This window comes from Ochotona princeps, chromosome 10 (genome assembly GCF_030435755.1).
Source record: "Ochotona princeps isolate mOchPri1 chromosome 10, mOchPri1.hap1, whole genome shotgun sequence".
In the NCBI taxonomy this organism is placed as follows: Eukaryota; Metazoa; Chordata; class Mammalia; order Lagomorpha; family Ochotonidae; genus Ochotona; species Ochotona princeps.
Window position 1 is genome coordinate 17,236,396 of NC_080841.1, and position 25,063 is coordinate 17,261,458.

At 48.5% G+C, this 25,063-nt stretch overlaps 1 long non-coding RNA gene across 1 annotated transcript in view; it reads left to right on the forward strand.

Moving 5' to 3' along the window:
* Window positions 1-24,646, forward strand: part of LOC131481232 (uncharacterized) — a 34,639-nt gene extending 9,993 nt beyond the window's left edge. The window contains exons 2-3 of the long non-coding RNA XR_009246153.1: window positions 22,281-22,402; window positions 24,569-24,646. This is a non-coding gene — a long non-coding RNA (uncharacterized LOC131481232). The remainder of the gene's footprint in view (window positions 1-22,280; window positions 22,403-24,568) is intronic.
* Window positions 24,647-25,063: the final 417 nt, after the last annotated feature.

A 25,063-nucleotide genomic window follows, 5' to 3' on the forward strand; every position in this document is an offset into this window, starting at 1 on the left:
GCTGGAACTTGTAAGTGAAGGATTAGCCGGTTGAGGCATTGCGGCAGCTGTAACTCTGGAATTCTGTGTCATTTCTCTCACTCCCCCCCCCCCCCCCCCCGCTTTGGCACTGCCCCACCCCTGGCTCTCTACCGGCAGGAGCTGTCGACACAGCCTGTGGTGCTGATGCACGTTTTCCCCTCACTGTCAAATCCACCAGGTCAGCACAGGGCCCTTGCAGCCTCCTGCAGTTGGCAGCTTCCGCCGGGACCTGGGAGTGCCTTTCTGTCAGAGCAACGCGGATGTTTCCTTGGGCGGTGCTTGCGTGTGTTCACCTGTGTTTCCTTCGCGCCATCCTGGGCCCCGGTGCTGTGAGGTAGCAGTTTCGTTCTGAATCAGGCCTGCTGAGAGCAGTGGAAATCCGGGGGTGGGGGGGGCTCTGCCAGGGGGCGGGGTGGGGGTGGGGAGGACGTGATGCTGTCCTTTCCTCAAGAGCAAGGCCTGGGGTGGGGGGTGGGAGGGAAGCTGGCGCCTGCCGGAAGTGGACTTCTCAGATTGACTGTCTCAAGGAATAGAGAATATTACTGGAAAGCTTCATAGCTCCTCCCGAAGGGCCACCGCATTCTCAAGAAATGATGCACATTTTCAAGTCTGCTGCGAGGCAGGCCTGAGCCAAGCAGGAAATGCTTGGGGTGTGGCTGGCTCATGACAGGGGACTCTGATGGTAGCTTTTCCTCTTGGAAATGACCATGGGGTCTGGAGTCCTATGTCAGGGCACCCTGGCGCCACTGCAGGGCCAGCTTGAAGCACTGCTGTGTTTTAACCTATCCCCAGTGGATGTCCCACAGGGAGAAGGGGTGAGGGCGGGGAGGGAGCCTGTCCCTGGTGTCCCAGAGGGAGAAGGGGTGAAGGCGGGGAGCCTGTCCCTGGTGTCCCACAGGTAGAAATGATGGAGGCAGGGAGGGAGCCTGTCGCTGGTGTCCCACAGGTAGAAGGGATGAAGGTGGGGAGCCTGTCCCTGGTGTCCCAGAGGGAGAAGGGGTGAAGGCGGGAGCCTATCCCTGGTGTCCCACAGGTAGAAAGGATGGAGGCAGGGAGGGAGCCTGTTGCTGGTGTCCCAGAGGGAGAAGGGGTGAAGGTGGGGAGGGATTTGCCCATGTGGATGAATGTGCACATCATGGGGACTTGCTGAAGGAAGCTCTGTGGGGCAGGTGATAGAGGGCCAAAACCCATCTCAACTGACAGGGACCTGTTTTCTGCAGAAAGGGAACTGCCTGCTTCCCGTACGCCTAGTGCTGAAGAATCCTTGATTAAGTGACCGGCAACTTTGAGAGGCAAGTGTGAGCATTCTGAAATGAGAAGGGGCAGGGAGGAATCGATGGGAACCTTTTCTGGGTGCAGAACCCAGAGGCTGAGCTCCATGGAAGACTGGGTTGCATGTTGGGATGGGGTCAGGGTTGTGGGGATTGGTGGTGGGGGAAAGGGACAGGTCATCTGGGAGCATGGGGTCAAGTGTACGGGAAACAGGGCTCTTCTTAATTTCTTTCTTTCTTTCTTTCTTTCTTTCTTTCTTTCTTTCTTTCTTTCTTTCTTTCTTTCTTTCTTTCTTTCTTTCTTTCTCCTTCCTTCCTTCCTTCCTTCCTTCCTTCCTTCCTTCCTTCCTTCCTTCCTTCCTTCCTTCCTTCCTTCCTTTTTCCTTCCTTCCTTCCTTCCTGCCTGCCTGCCTGCCTTCCTTCCTTCTTTTAAAAAGGCTTATTGATTTAGTTGAAAGACAGGGTGACAAGAGAAAGAGACAGGTTAACTATCTACTTGTTCACTTCCCAAATGGCTGAAACAGTGGGTCCGATCCAGGCCAGAGCCCAGAGCCCAGAGCCCAGAGCCCAGAGCCCAGAGCTCTATCCAGGTTTCCCATGTAGGTTTCAGGGGCTCAGAAACTTAAGACATGCTCTTCTGCCTTCTCAGGCACGTTAAGTAGGGAACTGGTTCAAAAACAGAATAGCCAGGGCTTAAACTGGAGATCCAATAGGAGATTCTGGTGTGAAAGATGGTGGCTTAGCTCTCTGTGCTACAATACTGATCCCTAGAAGAAAGGGCTTTCGATGGCGGATCTAGGGCCCCTCAGATGGGAAAGTGGAGGGACCTCCCTTTGCAGTGAAAGGAACTAGATGTGATGGAAGTGGGGCTGATTCTGACTCAAGACAATGTTGTGTATTTTTTTAAACTGTTGTTTTGTTTTTGTTTTTAGTGTTGTTTACATAGTTGAGAAGGATGCATGCCCATGTGGGCCTCTGATTTGGATGGGGAGGGTTGAGGCATGGAGGAAGGTGGATGAGACAAGAATCTCCATGACTGGGCTGTTCTTTGCTAGATGTGTTCTTTGCTGGATGTGTTTGCAGGTGTGTTCCTGCCATTAAGCTGCGTACTTTGTTTCCCTTGTTTGAATAGTTGGACACTATTCCTCAGGTGGAGAGGGACCCATTTGGTCTGATATGGAATCTACCTCATGACACCTTGCCGCCTTGCTTACCGCCACTCTCTGTCTCATGTGTAAAATTTCTTTTCTTATGGGGAGATAAGAATGTCTCTTCCAGCCAAGTCCACTGGTGCTGGGTGACCGCTTCTTGTATCATGCCTTCATGACTGTGGCAGCTTTGGCTTCTACATCTGTTACTATCACAGCAACTGTGACTGTTGACTTCACCGTAACTTTTCTTTCCCCTCTGGGCTTCCTGAAGTGACCTGGAACATCCAAAGGTTGATGCAAACATACACACACACACACACACACACACACACACACAGAGAGAGAGAGAGAGAGAGGGAGAGAGAGAGAGAGAGAGAGATGAAGTCCCTGAATGGTCCTTTCTGTGTGGGTGGTGGCAGATGAAGAGGGGAGTGGGACATAGGAGCTTCTAGTCATGTTGCCCACAGCTGGGGCTTCTGTCTCACTTCATGTAAAATCTGAGGATGCTGAAGTAAACCAGAGGCGGAGTGCTGACCTCTTCATACACATCTCCCCCTGCTGCACAAGCTGAAGGCTATGTGGAGGTCGGTGTGCAGCTCTGACTATCTTCCGAGGACAATGATGTAAACTCCTCACATGCACTGTCCCCTCTGACCCACATGCTGCTGGATTTTAGGATGCATTCTTCATCGTTTCTTTTTCTGAGAGGCAAAGAAGCAGAGAAGAGGATGGGAACAGACAGCCTGAGAGTAACAATCCACTGACTCAAGCCTGGTGCAATCACTCAGTTGGCTAATACTCCCCCTATAATCGCTGGGATCCTACATGGGTGATGGTTCGTGTTATGGCTGCTCCACTTCCCATCCAGCTCCATGCTCGTGGCCTGAGAAAGCTGTGGAGGATGGCAGAAGTCCTTGGGGCCCTACATGTGCATGGGAGATTTGGAGGAGGTTCCTGGCTTTGGATCTGCTCAGTTCCAGCCATTGTGGCCATTTTGGGGAGTAAGTCAGCAGATGGAAGATTTTCCTCTCATTTCTCCTTCTCTCCGCAAATCTGCCTTTCCAATAAAAATAAATAAATCTTAAAAAACAGACCACTGGCTCAGTGTGGTAGCCTAGTGGCCAAAGTCCTTGCCTTGCCAGGATTCCATATCAGCGCTAGTTCTCCCAGTGGCCCTGCTTCCCATCAAGCTCCCTGCTTGTGGCCTGGGAAAGCAGTTGAGGATGGCCCAAAGCCTTGGGATCTTGCATCCATGTGGGAGACCTGGAAGAAGCCCTGGGTTCCTGGCTTCAGATTGGTGCAGCTCTGGCTGTTGCAGCCACTTGGGGAGTGAATCATCGGATGGCAGATCTTCCTCTCTTGTCCTCCTCGCTGTATATCTGACTTTCCACTAACAACCAAATAAGCCACTGACTCACTCGCCACATGCCTGGGAGTGGCGAGCACAATCCGGCTGTCCCCTGTGAGGGACAGGGACCCAACTCTTTGAGCTGTCTGTCACCTGTTGCCTCCCGAGATGCACATGAGCAGGATGCTGCAACTGGCAAGGGAGCCAGGACTTGAACCTGGGTGCTCCAGTAGGGGATCCTGGTACTCCAAGTAGCACCTGAATTCCTGTGTCAAATGCCCGTGTCCAGAATGCATTCTCAAAATCATTTCACATCTCTCCAGACCCCCAAGTCAGACTCATGTTGCTAAAACAGCTGCTTTATCACCCAGCCCCCATTGTCAGGAATAGTTAGGGGGTGCCCACTGCCTCCTGAACAGAGCACAGACATGCCAGCTTGTCATTTGTATCCCAGAATTCCTCCACAGCCTTTGTTCCCTCTGATGTTCTATACAAGACTCCTGAACCAACAAGAGGCTTGCACTGTTGTGGGCCCATGTCTTCCTGACCCCTGGCCTCCATACATGGTCTTACTGGCTTGGAAGGACCATCCCACTTCCTTCCACTCAACAGGATCTTGCCAATTCAGTGCTACCTCTCCCACAGGTCTTTCTTTAGCAATCCAGTCCGATTGAGATTTTATTAAAAAAAAAAAAAAAGAATTCTCTGATGCTGTGACTGTACCTGCATCTGGGGAGTGTCTTTTCCTCTGTGTGTATAAATACTTTATCCTTAGAGCCTGAACTTGTATTACACCATATGCCAGGGAGAGAGAAGAAACACAGCTAGCTCAGTGTGAATACCTTGTCCAGTTTGGCTTCTGTATGGATATAAGATTATCAAATGATACACTCCTTGGCCCAGGAGAGGGAGACCTGGGTTTTAGTCTTTTTTTTTTTTTTCCACGTGACTATAGAGATTGGTCTCCCAGCTTCCATGATCATTGATTTTTGTCTCTTGAAGATCAAAGAAGTCTGCTAATCAGTTGCAGAGTTTTTTTTTTAAAAACTCAAGGGGTTGGTGCTGTGGTGCAGTAAGTTAAGCCTCTGCAGTGCTAGCATCCCATCTGGGCACTGGTTCAAGTCCTGGCTTCTCTACTTCCCATCCAAACAAGTGGAGGATGGCCTAAGTACTTCAGCTCCTGCACTCACATGGGAGACCTGGAAGGAGTTCCTGGCTCTTGTCTTCATATAGGTCTGGGTTCGGACATAGCAGACATTTGGGGGAGTGAACCAACAGATTTATTTAATAAAAATAAACAAATAATTAAATCTTTAAAAATTATTTATTTGTTTATTTGAGAGACAGAGTTGCACAGAGGGAGAGAAGGGAAAGAGAGAGAGAGAGAGGCTGAGAAATAGAGAGAGAGAATCTTCTGTCTATTGGTTCATTCCCCAAATGATTTCTATGGCCAGGGCTTGGCTATGCCAAAAGCCAGGTGCTTCTCCTGGGTCTCCCATGTGGGTGTAGGGATGCAGGTCTTTGTATCATCTTCCTCTGCTCTTTTAGGCCCATTAACAGGGAGTAGGACTGGAAGCAGAACACCAAGGACATGAACTAGGGCCAATATGGTATGTCAACACCATAGGTAGCAGGTTAACTTCCTGCACCATTGTGCTAGCCTCTGGTTGCAATATTTGAAGCCTACAAAATTAAAATGAAAGAGTTTATACCTTTTAGTGATCTTTTCCTTGACTCAAGAAGGAAAGTCCTGATAGTTTTTCCCAGAACTGACAGCTAGGACCCAAGAGTTTCATTCTATCTACTTCTCAGCATACAGCCTTTTTCCTGGGCTGTGTTCTGCTCTGCACTAAACCACTTTTCCTTTCCAACAGATTCTTCCAGAGCTGTGGAAAGCTGTGCTTTTCAGTAAGCTTCCTCCTAAAATCCCCCTCTGCCTGGGATTCCTGGGTACCCTGTGTGCCTTCCTTCTCTGGGACATGGCTGGGGAAGCACACTGACCCTCAGACCTCTTATTCATCAGCTCAGCCCACGGGCATGACTTCAGCAGGCTTCGCTGTTGTGATCATGAGTGTGTACTCCTGTGTGGGACTCCTTGCTGCTCTGCTGTGACCACAGTCCTCTCAGCTTTCTGACAGTGTGGTTCCGTTTCTCCTGTGTGCCCAGGACTTGAAAACGTGTGGCCTGAGCCTTAGGATGTCTGCTGGAACCCACAGTAGACTCTCCCTGTGTTAGTTGGTTTTCCTTTTTTGCTGTTTGGTTTTTGACTGTGTGCCAGAACCTTCTTAGCGTTTCATTTAAAGTGTTACAATAACCTCAAGAATTCCCTTGCTTATTCACTCTATTTTGCAGAAAAGTACATTAAGGCTTGAGTGAGCCATTCTAAATCATAAAGCTAATAAGTAGTAGGAATTCAGATTTGATACCCAAATTTAGATTTTTTTTAAAGATTTATTTACTTTCATTGGAAAGTCAGAGTTACAGATATTCTTTCCACTGGCTTACTCCCTAAGTGATTGCAACAGCCAGAACTGAGCCAATCCGAAGCCAGAAGCTTCTTCCAGGTCTCCCACAAGGCTGCAGAGCACCAAGGTTTTGGACTATCCTCTACTGCTTTCCCAGGCCACAAGCAGGGAGCTGGATGGGAAGTAGAGCAGCCAGAACACAAACCAACACCCATATGGGATTCCTGTGCATGTAAGGCAAGGATTTAGCCACCAGGCTACTGTACAGGGCCTTATTATTTATTTTGTAAAAGCTACTATGCAGCTTCTTATTGAAGCAAACATTTTCTCTGAGCTATTGTAACTGCTCAATGAACTTCCTTTGTCAGAAGCTATTAAACCACTTTTTTTTTGTAAACCTCATCCATTCTCCATGCCACCCATTATCCTGACACAGTGCTGCAGAAACATCATCCAAGAATTCATCACCTTGGGAAGTGTCTTCTAGGAAATCCTCTGAGATTCCAGGGGGCTGCTACCCATGTAAGTGACTTCCCTAGTTCAACCCCAACATGGGACATAAAAAAAAAAAAACACCCACTATGTTCTAGAAAGGAACTTGGAGTCTCCCCAGACCTCCAAGAAATGACTAAATACCCTGGCGCTAGTCCCAGCTACTCCTTTCCTGAAGCTGTTCAATAAATATTCCAGGGTGTTTCATGATCTTGGTGATGAGACATTTGCCCCAAATTCAACAAACTCTTTCCTGCGTGCCTAGAAGCCTGTTGCTGGCACTGTGAAGTAACAGAAGTTCCAGATAAGCAAAGTCATCTTTCTAATTATTCATGTGAAATTACAGAGGGAGATGGGGAGACAGAAAGGGAGAAAGATTTCCTATCCACTGGCTCACTCTCCTAGTGGCTGCAGTGGCTGTGGATGGCCAGGCTAAAGCCAGGAACCTGGAACTCCATCCAGGTCTCCAATGTGGATGCAGTGGCCCAGGCTCCCTTTTCCAAGCCATCTTCTGCTGTATTCCTAGATGTATTAGCACAGAACTGCATCTAAGTGGAACAGCCAGGACTCAAACCAGTGTCCACATGGGATACCAGCATTGTAGGTCTCACCTTAACCATCTTCTGTAAGAGGACTTCAGAAAATCAGTGGAAAAGTTGAATTCTGAGATAATGTGAGCAGTGGGTATTTAGCCTGGTGATTAAGATGCGGGTATCTCCCATTAGTTCCTGGATTCAACTCACCACTTGGCTCTTGACTCCAGCTTCCTGTCAGTGCAGAACCTGGGAGGCAGCAGTGATAGCTCAAATGATTTTACTGGGGCTCTTTTACATACATGCATTAGAAACTTGGATTGAATTCCTAACTCTCGGATCTGGTCTTAGCTTAGCCCCAGCTGTTGTGGGCATTTAGGCAGTGGACCAGTGGATTGGAGCTCCCTTGCACTCTCTCTATATATCTTTCTGTCTGTGTATCTTTGTCAAATACGTCACATTTGAAGATTTGTATGCATGTGTATGAATGTTGGAGGCCCCATATGTGTATTTGTCCACATTAGTGGAAATCATATAAATATTTCCAATGTGTCTGAAGCTCCAAGATTTACAAAGTACTCCCTCATGTTTTAAGTCATTTGGTCTTCCCTGCCACCCAGAGGAGTTTCTCCTGCATTTGCAGGTGGGCTTAGAGAGGCTGGTTTGCTTGCCTGCAGTCAGACAGCATGCTGGGTGGCATCAGGACTCAACTCCACATTGCAAGCCTTGAGCTGTTAGCGCTGTAAAGAGGCTGGGAATTTATCCACCAGTTTATTTCCATATCATCCTTCTCTTTTTGCAGATGGCAAACTAGGAATCAGAACTGTAAACTTCTGGTGATTGGTTTGTTCCTTTGTCTGTGTCACCATGAAGATGCACATCCTGGAAGACACAGATGATGGCTCTAGTACTTAAATACCTGTCAATCAATGACACACTCAGACGTCATTAGCAGGAAGCCGGATTAGAAGCAGAGGAGCTGAGATGAGAGTCAGGCACTCTGGCATAATATGTGGCATGCCAAGCTGTGACTTCATTGCTGAGGCAAACATTCTTGCTCCTCCAATAGGCTTTAAAGTTGGAAAAAATCCCTCACGTATCAGGAGAATGTAGTTCTTCCCTTGTCCCACTCTGCCACTGTCAGAAGAAAGCTTGCATCCCCTCTCTGGCTGCGGCCTACCTAGGGCTGTGTGGCAGCAGCCTCCCCCACTGTAACGGAAGGAAAATACCAGTTGCCTCCCAAACAGAAAAACAGGAGAAAATTTAAAAAGCCGAGCTCAGCAACCATAGCAGATAACACCGCTGAGTCTCAATGTGGTTCATCGGCAGAATTTCCCCCGAGCCAACCGCCCGTGGCAGAGCTGTAGTTTCCACTCCGGCTGCCGAGATTGGTTGCGGTATCCTCGCAGCTTTCTTTCCTTTCGATGGAGACAGACACTGACGTAGGTGTAGGGCTCTGGTGGGTGTCCTGGGGGATTTACAAGCTCATCCTTGGCCTCTGACACCCACCCCCACCCTCCCAGGTTAGGACCGAATGGGCCGGGGCAGAAGCAGCTGGAAATGCAGGGAAGACGTTTTTGCCACCTCCAGCATCTCTCGAACACGTGCTTTCAGCATTCAAGTGGCACACAGGCAAGGTGGGGGGCAAGAGCCATGATTGCACAGGTGTTTCTCTTAGTATAGGTTCCAGAATGTTGACTAAGGCTTGATAGATGCCATTTTGTGTCTTTCTCTGTTTTCTGGTGCATGGCTTTTATGTGTAAGATACTTCTGGCTGAGATCGCGAAGGGCTTTCCCAGGGTCAGTCCAATATGTCATCTCATTTGCTAATGGTGTTACAAATGTTGAGCAGCATCCATCATGTCCACTCACAATCAGATTCCAACTGCAGTGCCAGGGGAGACCACATCTGCCTTCCCGTGGTAAGAAGGAGCTTGTTTCAAGGGAACTGTAGGTTTGGATAGAGAGAAGGGATTGAAGAAAATGACTTATCCCTGATCAGGACAGGACTGAGTAAGTTCCTAGTGGGCAACCCCTGGGTGTGGCCAGGGGTTCCCAGGTTCTGTGCACAGCAGCAGTGCTGGTGCCATCTCCCTGTCATGTGCCTGACCCCCAGTAACCTTCACCAGCTCTTTGGCTTTCAAAGCCTTGGTGTGGTTTTCTCTACCCTTATTAGGCACTCATTTCTCCTATTTTCTTAGAGGTAAGTGGCCAACTGAACATTTTTAAAAATAGGTTGCAACTGCGATTTCTCACCTTCCTGGGGAAAAACACCTAGTCTTAACTGATAATATTCCAGGCAGGGTGTCTAAGTCAGTGGGTGTTTTCTTGGCTCTGTGTGCACATGTGTGGGCGTAAGCATGGAGTGTGAGTGGAATTTACAATTCCATCCGTGTTACCCAGTTGGAAGGCCAAGCAGTGCCTATCATAGGTTGCCTGGTAGGAATTGTAGCTTCTGAAGATATCCATATTACCGTGATGAATATCTTTATTTTAAGCTTCTGGGGAAGCCTGGGGAGATAATGCTCACTCTGGGAATGACACATAAGCAGCCCACCTGCCCATTGCCTCCCTAAGTGAATAATGCTGCGTATGCCGGAGCTGGAGAGCAGGTAGGAGCTCCTCAGGCCTCTTTTTCCCATCCCCATCTGGCCATGACCCTAGGTGTTGCTCCACAGCAAAGGCTATATTTTGTGAGATGAAATGTGTGCCCCAGGAAAACTGGTAAATGGTAGAGCAAGAGGTCCTGGATGTTCCCTTGGGGTTCAGCATATTTCTGCTGCCCACCTCCTCCCAGTTTTTAAATGAGTTTTATCAAGAACAGAGGTGGAGGCAAGTATCATGGATTTTTTAAAAAATTATTTTTATTGGAAAGGCAGATTTACAAAGGGAAGGAGAGACAGAGAGAAAAATCTCCCATCCACTGGTTTATTTCCCAAATAACCACAATGTCTGGAGCTGAGAAGATCTGAAGCCAGAAGTCAGAAGCTTCTTCCAGGTCTCCCATACAGTCTTCAGGAGTTGGTTTATCTTTCTCTGCTTTCCCGGGCCATAAACAGGAAGTTGGATGGGAAGTAGAGAAGCCAGGACACTAATCAGCATCCCTATGGATGATGATGCTTGCAGGCAGAGGATTGGCTAGTTGAGCCATTGTGATGGCCCCTCATATATTCTTTAGACTCTCTAATAGCTACAATAAGGACCCAGACTTGGAGTGCACCTGGCGTTACTCTAAACAGCAGCTGTACATGAACTCCTTTGATACTCAGAAATTCTAATGTGTGTCTGTGAGCTGATGTAAGAATTTCTTGGAGAAGCTGAGTTCAAGAGGTGATGGTCCAATCTGAGTTCACACACTAACAGTGGAGTCAAAACTCAGGCACTTCAACAGAGTTATGCAAGAGCCAGTGGATTTACTGTTAGCTGACATGTGGAACTTCATAGCACTGGACACAGAATGTACTCAAGAAATGGTACTCATTGTGTCCTAGGAATGGTTTGTATTCTAGTTTTATTATATTTGATTTGAGAGACAGAAACACACACACACACACACATGCACACAGAAGAAGCACCATGGGTTCACTCCCCAGTGGCTACAATATTCCGAGTCTGGTCAGGTCAGGTCAGGTCTAGGAGCTGGGAATTCAACTTGGATCTCCCACATGGCTGGCAGGGACCCAAGCATGTGAGCCATCATCCATCCACTGCCTCCCGAGATACATGTCAGCAGGAAGATGGGTCAGAAGTGGAGTTATGGAGGCCAAGCCAGGCTCTGTCTGGCTGAGGATGTGCGTTTTCCGAGAGGCAACTTGGCCGCTGTGCTATGTGCCCACCCCAGGTTTGCACTTCAGTGACAACAGAAGCAGGGCTTGTAGGGTTGCTCAGAGTTAGAAGGTGTGTGTGCAAGTATCTCTGGAACATCTGTGCAAGCTGTTGACAATCTCCTGGGCTGATGAACTCTGCCCTTAGGCTTGGGGCTGGATCCTGGCTTTGCTAGCTTCTGACACTTCGATCTCTTCATCTCTGAGGAATTTGTTGGGGCATGGGGGATGACTGCTATAGAAATCACAGGACAAAGCTGGGATGGCAGCTGCCAGGGCAGCACGTGAGTAGCACCCAGCGAGTAAAGCCATGAATCAGGCGTCGTGTAGCAAGACAGGATTTTCCTACTAGCCGGCTTCAGTCAGTGTGGGTCCCCAGTTCCCTTAAGGAATTCCCCGACGGGATGCCCAGGCAGCTGTGCTGTGCTGATGCCTAGATCCCCCTTTCCCCACTTACTATCCCTGGTCTGGCCTGACTCACCTCAGCTCCCAAGTGAGGGCTCAGAGCTCCTTCAAGGTGCTGCTTGGAGAGCCTGAGCCTCAGTAGGCAGCCAACCCATGAAGCTTCCACAAGGCTGGGCGGAAAGCAGAGCACAGCAGGCTTGGACCTCCATCTCACACCTGGAACCTCAAACCTAGGAGTGACTCAAGGGCAGCCTCATTGCTTCTGAATCCCCAGCACTGTCATGGCTGGGTAGTTGTGGTGACAACATCCCGTGGGACCCATGGACAGCTGGTGCCACAAGTGACGTCATCCCAGGTGCTGGAGGGAGGATTCAGGACAGGTCTGAGTAAGGGCCTCTTTGGGGAAGGCCAGTGTTAGGGCACTTGGGTACTACATGGGAATATCCCAATCAGACATCCAAGGGGACTTGAGGCCAGGATCATCACGTAGTAAATGGGCCATGTCCTCCAGCACTCTGAACAACGAGGGCCATGCCAACCTTACTCCATTATTGTCATTGTCAAGTTAGTTTCCAGTTTGGCTCTACAGAGACTTCCCTTTGACTACCAGGTCTCAGTCTAAATTCATATCAAGCCCTACATTTTTACCATCTGTAAAATGGCTAACAATACCACCATTCCTCCTGGGAAGGATATAACAAAAGAACAGATGGAGAGTGCCTGGCATACCCTACGTGCTTAATAATAGTGTTTCACTTCACCCTAGTTACTTCCTATGGGCTGTAGCCATGTTCATGTCAGTGTGCCACACCAGGGTTCCATGCACTGCTTCTTAATTCCCTGTGCATGTGCAGAGTCCAAGACCACTGGGTTCTGAGTGCTCCTCCTGCTCCCTGGGGCTGCAGCCCTCTGACCTTGCCCTCTGTTTACCACTGGGGACTCTGGTAACACCAGTGTCAGTTTCACCTTTCCGCCTAGAAAACAGCTTCTCCAGTTCAGGATGATTGTTTTGATTCTCATGCCTGCCAGGTGGCTAAGTGAGCAACAGGGTCTTTTAGAACAGACCCGGGCGGGGGGTTGGGGTGGTGATGGAAAGTTACCCAAAGTGATGAGGAGGCCAGCTGGGGAGCTCCTGTGCGGGGACTTCCCTGGCCTGAGTTTTGTGGCCCATGCCAAGCCCTGAGCTTTGTCAAGCAGCATTTGTGCCATATGCGCCACTTTCTATACCTATTTCTGCCCACGACACTCCTTTGAACCAGCAAAAGGTGCTTTAAAATGGAAAATACCAGGAATCTCAGGGCAAAGATTGATGAATGCATCCTTCTGGTGAAGAGGTAAGCCTCAGGACTTCTTTGTGACTCGTGAATAGCAACTTCTTCCAAACCCTGTGCCAGGCTACCACAGTGCCACTGAAAACTATCTGAACCAGCCTGCTCTGGCCCCTCCTCCCTTGGGTGCATCCTTCTCTGTGTTGTCCCAAGCATAGACCCAGGGGTCGGCCTGCACCCGGTCCCAAGGACCAGCTGGAGAATTTGAGAGTTAGGGTCACAGCTGGCACAAAGCCTGGTGACAGTACACGGGCAGTGACTTGTGAGAGGGGTGAGTGGGCATGTCACAGCTGGAGCACCTTTGTGGATCGAATTTCTTCACTTGTAACAGCATTTCTTCTGTTGCAGCCCCAGGCTGCCTTCTCTGCTCCAGGGATAAGCCCTGGATGATGGCTAGTTGGGTCTAGGGTTTGAGCTGACTTGGCCTAGGCTCATATAGCTGAATTACTCTGATTGGATGCAAGAGTCTGGCCTGCTCTGCTTTTCCTTACTGTTTTCTGCACATTCACCCTCAGACTCCTTCCTTGTAAGATTGAAAAGTACAGAATGCTGGAATAGGAAGGACTGTAGTGACCAGGCAGTTTATCTTGCACGGTAGAGGAGGGACCCAGGGCTTGAGAGTGAATTACAACATCTACACAAGGTTAGCTATGCCTGCACCTGCTCCTAGATTAGAACCTGCTCTAAGGTTATTCCAGTTCCACCTATTGTGTCTAAATCAATGACTCACTTCTCCTTGTTTCTTCTGTGACTAATCCTAAAGCTCACCTTCTCTGATAAGTTCAGTTCATCTTATAGTGGGGCTTCCAGGAGAAGCAGAGCAGATGGAATTGATACAATTTATTGTGAGATATTGACTCGTGAGGTCATGGAAGTGGAGAACTTTCACCATCTACAGCCCTTAGAAGGCCTAGAGTGTGTAGTTGAAAGGCCAGGAAGCCAGAGAACTGCTGGAATGGGTTCTGGTTCAGGTCTGAAGGTCCAAGGACCAGGTTTGCCTGGCACAGGAGAAATCAGCTACCAAGATGAACCTTCTGCTCCATCACCTGACCATCCAGCAGAATTTCTTCACAGATGGAACAAGGTGGTTGCCCTGGGAGGGGCAACCTACTTCCTTCAGGGCACAGATCTGAGTGCGAACATTTTCTGGGAATATACCATAAACACATCCAGAAATAATACCTAACCAGGCAACTAGGCATCCTGAGATTTGGTTAAGCTGACATAACCGTGACCATTGCAAGCCTGCATCCCTTACTAGGTAGGGGGCTTGCATGTTACTTTTCGTGCTGTTTTCCCTATGAGTTCCTGGTATTATTTCAGAACATCCTTTATCACCTCTGTTAGTCTGGTGGCTCCACCCATCCTTTCAGAGTTCCCTGGGGTTATGGGCTGCCATCCCCACTTTTGCCTGGATCTCCATCTTTTGCAGTTCAGGGTATACACTTGGTGGTACTCACAGTCCAGGAGCTGTGCCGGATGGTACAAGTCACCGTACTATCCCAGGGCACCTTCCCTGTCTCCACTGCTAGGGTTAGCTCATTCCTACCCGTGTCAGCTCGTCCCACCAGATGCTGGTGCTGGCCAGGATGTGAGCATTCTCAAGTTTTTTTTTTTTTCTGGTCAAGTTAAATCACTTGTCTGGGGTCACTCTGTGACACATTCATTGCCAAACCTGTTCCTTTTGCCAAAGCTTCGTGGGATTCTGCCAACTCAGTCTTCCTTTGTACTTTCTTGCTCAATCCATGAAAAATCTAGAATTCTCAAGCAGGAAGAGAGTCCGCAGTGGAGGATGGGGTGAGGGAGAGGTCACGTCGTACATCTGCCTAAGCAGAACATGTGGAAATCAGAGGTGCTCAGGAGTTTCCATGCGTACCTGCCTTCACCTCTCTCAGCATCTCCCATCTGAGAGTTCATGGGTGTGAGATTGTTTCTTTCTTTTTATAGTTCTATTTATTTATTTGGAAAGTGTTATACACAGAGAGAGAGACAGAGAGAGAGAGAGATCTTGGACCTGGCATGGTAGCCAAGTGGCTAAAGTGCTCACCTTGTATGCAGCGGGATCCCATATGGGTGCTGATTTGTGTCCTGGTGGCCTGCTTCCCTTCCAGCTCCCTGCTTGTGGCCTGGGAAAGCAGTAGAGAATGGCCCAAAGCCTTAGGATCCTGCACCCATGTGGGAGATCCAGAAGAAACTCCTGGATCTTGGCTTCTGGCTTCAGATTGGCTCAGCTCTGGCCATTGTGGCCACTTAGGGAGTGAATCAGTGGATGGAAGATCTTTCCTCCTCTCTGTATATCTGACTTTCCAATAAAAATGAATAAATTTTGAGAGAAAGAGAAAGGGAGAAAGAGAGAGAGAGAGAGATATCAATCTTCTATCTTCTGATTCACTCCCCAAATGGCTGCAATGGCCAGGGCTGTGCCAAGCTAAAGCCAGGAACCTGGAGCTTCTGTGTCTCCCACATGGGTGCAGGGTCCCAACCAGTTGGACCATCTTCCACTGCTTTCCCAGGCACACTAGCAGGGAACCATAGCAGAAGTGGAGTAGCCAGGATGTAAACTTGTACCCATAGAGGATACTGGTGTTGCAGGCACCATGTTAATCCACTATGCTACAACCTGGCCCTAAGGAGTTCTTGAAATCATCAAAATTTCTGCTACTGTAGCTTGAGCCTGTACCGGAGCCTCTCATTACTTCCCCTGGGAAAAAGGAGAAACCTAGGGGATGGATAAGTGCTGAAACATTGCTCTCCAAATTGAAGCACCTTAATGTCCTTATCTATTTGTCCATTTCTTTGGTGTAAGACCGAATCAGGCTTCCCACTGCTTTCTGCAGACCCAACCCTGCCACATGGTAAGAAGATAAGGATGGCTGGCCATTTTTGGCCGTGGCTCCCTGGGGATCATGACTTACCCACGTGGAGTGGTGTTGTGGTTGTTGTGAAATATTATGGTTGTTCAAAAATATTGATGTCTGGCTATTTTTTTCTGATTCTTTCTCTCTCTTTTTTTAAAAAAATTTATAAATCTTACTTAGTTGCTTAGGGTACAAAGGGTCAAGAGTTACAGGAAAGTGGGTAATAGCATTGTTTCTGCACTAATATAATCATTTTTTCCCCTATATCTGGTGTCAGGGGAGAAACAAAGGGAAAAGCCCCATCCAGCCTCCCTCCCATCCCAGGTCCCCATTATGAGGTGTTCTCCAAGGGTCCTGCTCAAGTAATTTTGATAGTTCAACAGTTCTGAAGTGCTGCCAATCTTGCCATTCCAATCGCGATGAAATCTATTCAGAATCTACTGGCTGACATAGTCTCTTCATGGTTGGGGTTCTGAGATCAGCAGTTTAGTTGGAGGGATCTCCAAAGAAACTTCATCTGAGGTGATCCCAGACCTGATTCTTGTGTGTGCCTGCCAGTACAGGGTCTGGCACAATCTGTCCCCCAATTAGCTTATGCACATGCTGATCGTTTCAATTGCTGGGTCAGTTCTGTTTCCAGCCCTGTCTTCCATGTGAACAGATGGGTGTTGTAGTCCAGCCCGATCCTGTCCACTTCATACTCGGCCCTCACACAAACCAGTGGGACCTGCAGCCTAGTTGGGGCAACCAGCATGTACCACAGTGATGTCTGGCTCTTTATCCATGCAACTTTGAGAGGAAGTAATAGCTTTTCTTAAGGCTTATCTTACTTACTTAAAAGGCAGAATTATGGAGAGAGTGAAGGAGTGAGAGAGAACTCTTTTAACTGCTGGTTTGTTCTGGAAATGGCTACAATAGATGGAGCTTGGCCATGCAGAAGCCAGGAGTCTGGAACTCCATCTGGATCTCCTACATGGGTGGAAGGGGCTCTAGTACTTGGCCCATCATCTGCTGCTTCACAAGGACATTAGCCGGGAGCTGGATTGGAAGTGGAGAAACTGGGACTGGGACCAGCTCTCTGTTTAGGATGCTCGTGTCACATTTGGTGACTAGCACACTGTACCACAACACTGGCCCCTAAAACAATTTCTGAAGGAGTTTAGACCAGGAACCTTAGATGCCATCCAGCTTCATCTTTGGTTTGATAGGCAGAAGAATCGAATCAGAGCTAGCTATTGACAAAACTAGGGTTAAGCAAGGCTGCACCTGCTTATCACCTATATTTACCCAGAGAACCCAGAACCTTCTGAGTTTGGTTGTGCTGAGTTGAAGGAGGAAGCAGGACACACTTGCTGTAGGTCATGGGGCCAAGTGACTTTCCCTGGATGACTTGCTGTCTGCCATTCCTCCTTAAAGGGTCTGGGCAGAGTTAAGGTGATCCCTGGGCAGCTCCTACTCTACCCTTGCCTGGTCTAGATAACTTTCCTGGGGGCATGAGGTCCTGGCAAGCAGGTAGTGGTGTCTTGGTTGTTCTGAAGCTTTGGCCCTTTGCTTGGAAGCTGTGGGCTTGACCTTGGCCCACTGTAAGGTAGGGAGAGTTTCTTCCTGCTCTTTGTCTCCACTGCAAGGCCAAGTATCTGAGAAGTCCCTCAGAGAGAGGGATGGACATGGAGGAGACTGCCTCAGACCTGCGAGCATCTTACAGGGCTTATGGTGTCAGAGCCTCTCCCCCAAGTGATTTTCACACTACCCTTATGAGGCAAGGTCTAACTCTATCTTCACTGTACTGAAGGGAAACTGAAAGAGAGAAAGCTGAAATGACTTTCCCAAGGTCATGTTAATAAGCGGCAGAGCTAGGCTGCTACCCAGGCAAGCTGACTCCAAACTCGTGTTCTTAGCTGAGGCACAGGTAGTCTCCTAACCTGCCTCTCACCTGTGTATTGTGGTGCTCCAGGAAGGGGTTGATGTGAAAATGAAGAGGGAAATTAAGATGGGAAATGTGCAAAAATGAAAGAGAAACTGCTCACGTTGCTGCCTGTCAAGCTGCCCAGGTCATGTTCAGCTGGTTAAGGCTCCCACCCAGCCCTGCCCTCACTGGCAGGCACAGTGCTTGTGGAAGCTCATGCTATAGTCCAGGCATCACCTGGGTACCTTTGTAGAAACATAGTCCCAGGCTAAGGACCCTGAGAAGGAGGATTAAGTCCATATCTCTCCATCTTCCAAGTACATTTCCTGCAATTCAAATAAAGTAACCTTCAGGGTCTCTTTCTTCCAAAATCCTGGACCTAATTTAACCCTGAACATTTTTAAAACTTCGTTTTATTTGGAAAGGGAAGAAGAGAGGGAGAGATGGAGGAAGAAAGGGTGAAAAGGAAGGATACGGGGAGAGAGAGAAGGATAGAGGGAGAGGAGCAGAAAGACTGATCTCTGTACTCGTTCACTCCCCGGTCACCTGGGGTGTTAGATACAGTCTGTACCAGTTACAGCCAGGGCTGGACCAGGCTAAAGCCAGGAGCCCAGAACTCCATCCGAATCTCCCACAGAGGAGGCAGGAGCCCAAACACTTGAGCATCATTTACTGCTTCTCAGGTGGTACATGATTTGGAAGCTGAACCAGAAACAGAGCCAGGGACTGGTGTTGTGGCATAGCATGAAAAGTTGCTGCCTATGATGCTAACGTGCCATATAGGAAACTATTTGATCACTGGCTGCTCCACTTCAGATCAAGCTTCCTATTAATGCACCTAGGAAAGCAGCAGAAGATGGCCCAAGTGCTTGGGACCCTGAATTCGTGTGGGAGACCCAGAAGAAGCTCCTGGCTCCTGGTTTTGGCCTAGCACAGCCATAGCCATTGTGGCCATTTGGGGAGTGAATCAGTGGATGGAAGAATCCTCTCTATCTCCCCCTCATCTCTTTGTGCAACTCTGCCTCCCTCCCTCCATCACTAACTAACTAATTAACTAACTAATTAACTAACTAAACAGAGCTGAGACTCAAACCCAAGGAAGGAAGGCATCCCAATATGGCATCCAGGCATTCCTGGTAGTGACCTAGCTATTGTGCCAAATACCTATTGTAACACTGGTTATTCTATTATGTGAACATGTAATAAAATACCACAGGTGTTATATAATAACAAATAATCATATATGCTATGTATGAATGCATAATATTTATGTTCACTTAAAGAGAGTTTTCCCTCCCAGCTGCCTATACCTGTTGAAACTTGGCCATTCCCTCTCCCCACTCAATCAACCCAGGGTCAGAGTCCCGGGATTCCACACCTCCTCTCCTTGAGCTGGCACCACCCCCTTTCCCCTGGGAACTTGGGTAATAGGTGTGATTTAGCACCAAGTAGCTGGGCTCAGTTTTTGTAAAGAGGTTGCCATGTGTGCACTTTTGCTGACCTCAAAGCCACCAGGAGGTAGGAACTCAGCACCTTTGCTTGGTTGTGGTGGTTGTGAATGATTTTTCTCTACAGAGAGGTACTGGCGCACACTGACATTGATCCTAACGCATACCCAGGCCCATTCATTTATGAATGCAGGTGCAAGGGCAGCTGGCTGAAATGAGTGAGAGGACTTGTGGCGAGGACAGCAGGGGACTTTGAGTGTGGATGAATGGAAGTTGCTGCCGGCCGCAGAGGGGTTGGAAGCACATGTGTCTGAAAACCAGCCCCCAGCCTCTGGCTTTCTGGGGACACATGAGCACTCCTTTGTGCTGATCTGGTTGTTGCTGTGTCTGGTGTCTTGCTCTTGGCGACCTGCCTTCTCAGAGTCTCTGAGAGGTTTGTAGCAGACAGCAACTACGCAGCTAGGAGCCTAGTGGTCTTTTATTCCAGGGACCAGCCAAGGCTAATGACCCAAGTCCCAGGCCTGAATTCTTTTTTCTAGAACATTCTATTTCCTTTTTCCCCCTTTCTCAAGAACACATAATGATGTGTACTTGCAGGGTCTGAATGTACAAAGGGTCATGACGAAAGCTGGGGAACTAGCATTTCCTTCTCTGTCTATAGGCTTCCAGCCCCTCTCCTCTAGTTCTTTGCCAGCTACGTAGAGGTGGCTATAAACAACAGTCCCCCTCCTGTGCTGTGGGACTCTGCATTCTCCCCATTAGATGCTTTCCTGTTGCCAAGCCCTCCTCCACCCCCAACCCCCAGTCTCCAGTAGTTTCTATTCTGTTCTCCTTTCACGAGAATACTATTGTAGCTTCTACGTGTGCGAGAGAACACACAGACTAAGAGCTCTGTTTAAGTAAAGCATCTACCCTTCAGTCAGTCACAGCCAGGAGCCAAGGTCCTGTGGCGGCCAGGGCCAGGGTGTGAAACCATCATCAGTGGTACCTCAAGTTCAGTGGCTTGCACACCATGAAGGCCTCTGACCCTTCTTGGAGGGGTGTCTCCCCCGCTGTTTATTCCCACAACACTTTTATCCATCCCTCTTTTTGGCTTTTAACTAATTTCTATCTACCTGATATTAATAATATCTTTTTAAAAATTATTGGAAAGGCTTCACTCCCTAAATGGCCGCAATAACTGGAGTTGAGCTGATCTAAAGCTAGGCGCCGGGAGCTTTTTTCTGGTCTCCTGCATAGGTGTAGGGAGCCATCCTGTAGTGTTTTCCCAGGTCATAATGAAGGAGTTGGATAGGAAGTGGAGCAGCCAGGACATAAACTGATGCCCCTATGGGATGTTGTACTTGGAGGTGAAGGATTAGTCAGTTGAGCCATTGTGCCAACCCCAGTACTGTTTTTATATACATCTCCTCCTCCCCATTTATCAATAAACTGATTGATTTAATCTTCTTTCTCTCATGGTTTGTGCAAAAAGAAACAGACGTGTATTCTGTAAGTTGAAATCACCTTCCAATAAATCAGGAAACTTAAGCAACTTGATCTGGGTTGTCCTGAGTTCAACGGACTTTTATTACTCTCTTCTGCATTAGAAGATGCTGTCCCAGCTGCTGCTGTTACATTAAGCAAGACTGGAAATGCTTTGCCACATCGAGCTTCCAATTCAGCTGGGTGTTGGGGATGCATGGGTCTCTGGCCATGCCTGGAGGAGCTGTTTACCTGGGAGTCAGCCTAGTCACTGGACAGCTCGTTGCTGCCAAGGGATGGAGAAGAGGGGCTGTAAAGCCTCAGGGAGTCACTGCTACTGTCATCACTTGCTGAGTATGGCGGCCAAGCACTGGGCCAGCAAGATCCTCCAGCTGTAGTCTAGTAAGCCCTGGGGCAGGGCATTCCTCTTACTCCCACAGTCGTTGACCTTGAGCTCATGAAGGGCAGCACGGTAAAACACTGGAGCAGTGTTCATTCCCAAGTAGCCACCTTCTTTAGAAAACACCAAATCATCCAACTTTCACTCCCTACTGAGTGGGTTGGGATTTTGCAACTGGGTTTCAGAAATCCAAGTAGAAGCTGACTGCTTATAGTTAACAAAAGAAGCAAGCAGCAGAACTGGGCTTCTATCTCCCTGTGGCCTTTGGGTTATGTCTAAAGTCCTCACTGATGGTATTATGGAGGTCATAGAAAGGGGATTTCTGGAGACTCCTTCCTTGGAAATATCCCCCCACGGAACTTCACTTCTGCTTCCCACTGTCCCCATGCACCTTGGCTGGGTGGAGGGAAGCGTTCACGGGCCAGAATTCACATCCTACCTCCTAGCCATCCAGCTCCATCTCCTCACCCTCCTTTCCTATTAAACTGTTAACCTGTTAACATCCTGTTCTCCTGTTAACCTGTTAAGCCATGCTGGGTCACCCTCTTGGTCAGTCTTAGGCAGTTTCTTCCCTCTCCTCTACTTGTCAAGTATCATTCACCCTTCCAGGTCAAAGCCAAAAATTAAGGCTTCTCCAACTCACCTGTTGGTGTTCTCCCAGCACTCTGGAATGGTCTCTGTCTTTCCTCTCCTCACAGGACTACAGTGATTGCCCTGATGTTCCATAGATGCAGTTTCTGATCTCAGGGACCAGCTTTTGTCCCCTCTGCATCCTGAGGCACTAGCACTCTTTGTTAGTGAATGGTGGTTTGTCTGGGTACCTTGGGGCTGGAGTAGGATGAAGACAGCTTTGGTAAGAATTTCAACAAGCAAGTGGAAGAAACAGTGTGAGTCTGAGCAAAGGCACCATGGTGGGAAGACAAATTGGAGAACCTGGAGAGAGGGAGGGGAGGTTGCAGCAGGTGTGTGATACTGAGTATGGTGCTGGACTCCTGCAGCTCACTGCTCTACATCCTGGTGAGTTGACTGTGACTTTTAGGGAAGGAAATGAATCCAGGGGAAGTCAATAAAGAACAGCACCACTGAGGGTTAGAGATGCAAGTGGGGTTTAACCAGTTCTGTTGGATGCCAACGCCTTTGGTTTACTGAAGACTTTGAGGAGAGTAATGGTTGCCTAGTGCGTAGAGCAGGTTAAGAAGAAGAGGAGGAGATGGGTGTGGCAAGGTGTGCATTTCAGAGTTACGATGTTAGTAATATCTAGGGTGTTTTTGTGAAAGTTGTCTTCTTTATGCTGGCACTTTGAGAACATTTGTTTATGAAACCAGCATCAACTGTATCAGCTGATCACCCCACCTCTATTTTACAGATAAAGGAACTAAATGTTCGACAGGTTTAGCAGTTTGTCCAAGGTCATACAGCCCATCCATGATGGAGTTGGGGTTAAAATCCAGGTCAACAGTCATGGTTCAATGACAGCAAATGCCATCGGTGAGTCATTGCCCATCAGTTCAGTTCCTAATTGGCATAGCAGGGATACAGAGTTGAAATTTTTCTTTTTGTCTTGGGTGAATCTCAACACTGGGCTTCTCTTCCTTCACTGTCTTTGCCCTCCTTAGACAGTCCTGCCTTTTTGTTCTGTTTCCTTCTGTTCTCTCCAGATGGTTGAAATAGGACTCTTCTAAAGCAGAAAGTGGGGTAGCTGGGTGAAGGGTTGTCTGTGAAAGACCTCAAGGAGAGAAGCAGTAGCCCTGCATGGCAGGGGGAAATCATCCTCTTTTCTGGATCCTTCTTTTTCTCTGGAGGCTCAGTCCTGACTGGGTCAAGTTCAAATACCAGCTTTGCTCAGAATTACCTGGGCCTGTTGGCTTGCAAGGCGGATTTCTTCACCCCAAGTGGATACGCTCAAGGTTTTTCTCTGGGCCTGAGAACCTGCCATTTTAGAGCAGCATCCCAGAGAATCCACGAATGGAGAATGCTGGGTCGGCAATGTGGTCACACCCATGCAACTTTGTTGCTGATGCCATGAGAACTTGGGTTGCCAGGAACTTGGAGCTGGGTGCCTGCCAGGTACCTGCACCAATCAGAGGTGTTGACCAGGAGGCTGTGTGTGTAGGAGTCCCCAAATTTCGGAATTAGTGATGTGGTTAGAGTAGCAACGTGACTTTCTGTGGACGGAAGAAGGTAGGTCGGATGTGAGAGTCTCCCTCCATGAACATGTGTGCGTCATCTGAGTCAGAGTTTGTATCTTTACTCTCAAAAACAAGTCTGTTTTGTTCCTGTCAGCATCTTAGCCCACATCAAAGTGGGCGGGCTGGGGGTTGTGCTGGAATGGAGAGGCCACCACGGAGCTCAGGTGAGCCAGTTGGCCTGACTGGGTTTGGGGAAAGCAGGGACACCTTAATACGCAGTGATTAATCCACCCGCCCTCCACAGTGCAAAAATAGGTTTTTGAGAAACTACCAGAGGACACAAGAGTGTCACTGTGTGTGAGCTTTTAATCACTAGAGAAGAGCTGGAGTGAATTTCAGCTTGCATATACCTCAAAATTATATGAAACCTTAAAAAACAGAGGTGTTCAGACCTCACTCCAGATGTATCACAATTTTTAAAAAGATGCACTTATTGGAAGGTCAGAGGGACAGAGAAGCAGGAAGAGACACAGAGGTATCTTTTCTATCTGCTGGTTCATTCCCCAAATGGTCACAACATGCGGGACTAGATCAAGCCTAAGCCAGGAGCCAGGAGCTCTATCTGGGCCTCCAACACAGCTAGCAGGGGCCTAAGCACTTGGACCATCTTCTACTGCTTTCGCAGATGCATAAACAGGGAGTTGGATTAGAAGTGGAGTAGCTGGGACCTGAGTTAGAGTTCATATAGGATGCCAGTGTCACAGGTGGTGACAATCTGCTATGCCACAATAGGGCTCCCAGATATACCATATTCAACTTTCAGGGTTGGGGTCTGGGAATCTGTTTAAAGCTCCCTAGGAATTCTGGAGTGAGTAGTCTGGCATCATTCCAGGTAACAGCATTTGGAAATCACAGAGGTGAGAGAGAGAATCCCTCCAGCCACTCATCCTCCATCTCCACGGCCCTTCTCTGTCCTCCCCTTCCTTCCTTCCCACCGTTACATGGCTCAGAGAAGCTTCTCTCATCTCTTTGGTGGGAAATCACAGTGACATGTTGCACGGTGTGAAATCCAGAAGGGTTTCAAGCTGAGTTTAGACATGGCTGTGGAACACTTCCACCTGCTTGTTGGGTTTGTGGGTGACAAGCATGGGATAGGGGCTTCTGGGCCTTTGAGATCCTGTGGCAGAGTTGGTTGACAGCTGTGCCAGTCATGGCCAAGGAGGTCCCTGTGGGGCCGATGGACTCAGGGCCTCTCTAGCATCAGACCCCGGGATTCAACATTCATTGTTTCAAATCATTGTGTTCTTGGCTTTCATTGACTTTCTGCATCTCTTGAGATGCTCTCCCCATGGAAAGCCTCCAGGCTGAGTGCTTTGGAATGCTGGGTAGTGAGAAGCTGAATGTGACCAGAAGGCCTGAGAGTGTATGAAATCTCTCTCTGGAAGTGGGGTGGGGGCTTGTTTGAGTCCCAAGTGATATCTTTGCTTTCATTGACAAGCTGTTACTGATGTCATTATCTTTCCAGACACAACATGGAGGAGACGTGATGCTTGCAAACGTTCCTGGCCAGACATCCTTCAATGAGTGACCCAGGGAGCGAATCAGACACTGGAGAGCAGGATGCTCAGAGCAAGCTGCTCCCACCTCTGTTCTTCACTGCTTCCCACACATTGTTTTGGGGGTGGAGAGGTAGAAAACCCAACCTGAACTTCTCTGGGCCTTGACATTCCCTGACGTTAGAGAAGCAGCTGAATATTTGAAAGGTTGGATGGATGTTGCCTGTGTGGGTTGTGAGACAGCCTGAGCCCAGAGGACTGTTCTTGGGAGAAAGAGCATGACAGCCCCCTTCCTTTCCTAATCAAAGTTCCTCTCAACCCTTGGGGCCTCTGTGATGTGTCCAACTTGTTAATCAAGGCCTACTTAGTGTTTCCTGTTCTCCCTGCACACACACACACACACACACACACACACACACACACACATCCCTGCACAAGTGACTGTGATTGCAAAGTGCATACCT